The sequence below is a fragment of the Athene cunicularia genome (assembly GCF_003259725.1).
Source record: "Athene cunicularia isolate RWA chromosome 4 unlocalized genomic scaffold, athCun1 chr4_part2, whole genome shotgun sequence".
Classification (NCBI taxonomy): domain Eukaryota; kingdom Metazoa; phylum Chordata; class Aves; order Strigiformes; family Strigidae; genus Athene; species Athene cunicularia.
In genome coordinates, this window is record NW_020799099.1 from 23747679 (window position 1) to 23750834 (window position 3156).

The following is a 3156-nucleotide window of genomic DNA, read 5'->3' on the forward strand; positions in this document are numbered from 1 at the left end:
CCCCCCCCCCCCAGCTCTGCTGAGCCCCCTTTTCTCTCTCCCCCTCTAGGCCATGACTGCAGCAGTCACCCTTGCCCTGGCTCTGCTGGCCCTGCATGGGCTGAAGAGTGGTGACCAGACTGATGTGGCCATGGCCAAGTCCATGCAGCAGTGTGAGGAGTATCTGTGTCAGGAGATGGCTCGGCTGCTGCAGGAGACTGAGGAGAGCAGAGCTGCACAGGAAGCCACACTGCTTTCTGTGTTGCAGCTGTGGCTGTGTAGGACTCTTGCAGGAGTCCTGTTCCTGATGGCCCAGGCCTGCTGGCTGGTGAAGAAAACAAAGCTTTTCTTGAAGAGTTACAGTAAGCAGGACAGCTGCAGAAGCAAGGAGGAGGAGGACAAGCAGGAGCAGGAAGCCCTCAGTGAAGCACAGAGCATTGATGTGTCTTTGGCTGTGTTCAGCCCATCGCCAAGGCATCACCTGCTCGAGATGCGTAAGATGCTGAAGGAGCTGGTGGGTGACCTCCTTGGTATCGTGGTAGAGATGGACATGACGAGCGAGTGATGCAGGCAAAATGTCTATCTTTATTATTCTCCAAGCCCTTCTTTTATATCTGCTTTACAAAACCATGCTCATTTGATTGGTTACATAGTTGTCTTTTAACATTGCTATAGGTTAATTTTTACTCTTCTCTGCTCCTTAATAGGTGCAAGACTGCAGGTCTTCCATCCTACTTCTTTGCTCACCGTTCCTCTTATCCTGTTTACTCAGCAAACATTCCTCTTTTCAAGGGTACACTGGAATCTTATCAAGGTGAAACTCTTCTTCAATCAGGCTGGTGGCAGAACTGCTGCCTCCCCCGACAATTCCCCCTTTTTGTATTTGTGCTAAAAATATTGCATGAGCAGTTTTCTGCAGGGCCCTTTGCAGAAGACTGACAGGACAAGGCAACATTAAAAGCATAGTTACAATTGCCAAGATCACTACCCCCACCGTTTTGACCAAAGATATTAACCATCCAAATAACCCCCAACCTTTAAATAATTTCGTTAGGCAATCTAAGGTCTCGTCCTCTTTCAAACGCTTAACTCCGCCTTTTAACTGCGCTTATAGATCCATTCAGAATGATCCGCAGTTGCTGGGGAACCCTGGTTGCAGCGAGGATTTGAAGTACCTTTCCTTGCAAGTTGGAAATTCTAGTGCGTCCATCCGTAGGTAAGGCATCCAAAGTCGCTGCAAGCAGGTCAAGCCTCCAAATCAACAGGCCAAAATAACTGGCAATTTTCTTTGAGCGGAAACAGCTGATTTCATCCTCCTGTTGGGTTCCACCCAGAGCCTGGCCACCGCTCAATGGGGAAAACCAAAGGAGTTTCAAATAAAGTTAAACACTTGAGTTCTTAATTCTTCATATTGCTAAACAAAGTCAGTTGAATACACACATTCTTATAGCATTTCATCCTTATTAATACCTACATTTTGTCTAAACTACATCCTTCACTAGTGACTAGTAAGCCTATATATTTCATTAAGGAGTTGCAATTACTGTTAGAATTTTCTCTTAAAAGAGTTGGCAACCATAGTGTGATTAAGGACAGAGATAGTGTATTTTGTCCTATTGCAGTAGCAAGCGTTACCCATACATTCTGCTTAAATGATCAGTTAAAAAGATCACAAACTGTCAGCACGGGCATCCACAGCACCCACAGCTGGATCCTGGGTGTCCCACAAAAGCTGCCTCTCATGCCTCAGGTATGGTTGCACACACCTTGCTGGTAACCACCGGGTGCCGTGACCTGTGGAGACACAGGCATAACCTCCTCCCCAGGTTAATAACTCACATGGTCCATTCCACTGGCCCGTAACTAAATCTTTAACTTGTACTTTGACGCCCTTTTGCAAATTCTGTTTTGAAAAAAGAGAAGAAAAATGTTGAAAAAGAGGAGGTAAAGAAGAATTATCCCCATAATGGAGAAAGTTAAGATTGTAAACTGCTTTATCTAAACACGCCTGTGGTGGTTCCCCAATCATTCCCCCTTTTTGTTTTTGAAGCTGCCATTTCCAACGTGCTATATGCACGCTCAACAATTGCTTGTCTTGTTGGGGAATGGGGAATGCTTGTAATATGAGTAACACCCCACAAATTAAAAAATGTTTGAACTTGCTGGGAAACATATGCTGGGCCATTGTCTGTTTTAATTTGGTGTGGCACCCCAAGCATAGAAAAAGCCTTCTGCAAATGTCAAATCCCATCTTTTCCTGTTTCTCCATTATGTGCTGTTGCTACCAAGGCATGAGAATAAGTATCAATGGAAACATGAACATATTTCTGTCAGCCAAACTCATTTATATGAGTAACATCAGTTTGCCAAATTTGTAAGGCCTGCATACCTCTGGGTAAGTACCAAAATACACTGGAGTGTGAGTTCCTTGACAGTCAGGGCAGGCAGCTACAATACAGCAAGCTTCAGTATGGGACAAGCCAAATGGCTGTCGTAAAGCTCGAAAACCTTGATGAAAATATTGATGTGGTAATACCGCTTGTTGCTTCATGTTAGGAACAGTACTCAGAACCATAGCAGAAACAAGAGCATCCGCTCTGGCATTACCTTCTGTATAAAAACCTGGTAAAGTGCTATGACTACGAATGTGCATGATAAAATAAGGTTCTGTTTGTAGTTGAATGCTTTTCTAGAGTTCCAAGAGCACATCAAATAATACTTGATTGTCTGACATGATCAAAACCACTTTGTCTAGTCTAGACACTGTTAGCTACATATGCTGAGTCAGTTACAATATTTACAGGTGTAGAAATAATAGAAAAAACAACAGCCATTGCACACAGCTCTACTACTTGTGGAGAATCATTTTGATATACTACATTGTTGTTCTAGTTGTTGTTTCCTACCATACTACTGCTGCTTTACCTGTTTTTCCTGAACCATCTGTAAAGACAGTGGGGCCCTTCATAGGTTCTGGCTGGCTTAAATTTTTCTGACCAAATAGTATTTCTCAAGCAAATTTCAGTAGCGGGTGCGATGGTAGATGATATGATATCTGCCCTTGAAAACCCACCATGGCTGCTTGCAGCTCATAATTATTTGCCAGACACCATTCAAAATACCAGTTTTGAACAGGTAAAACAATTGTAGCTGGATCATGTCCTGTTAGTTCTAAAC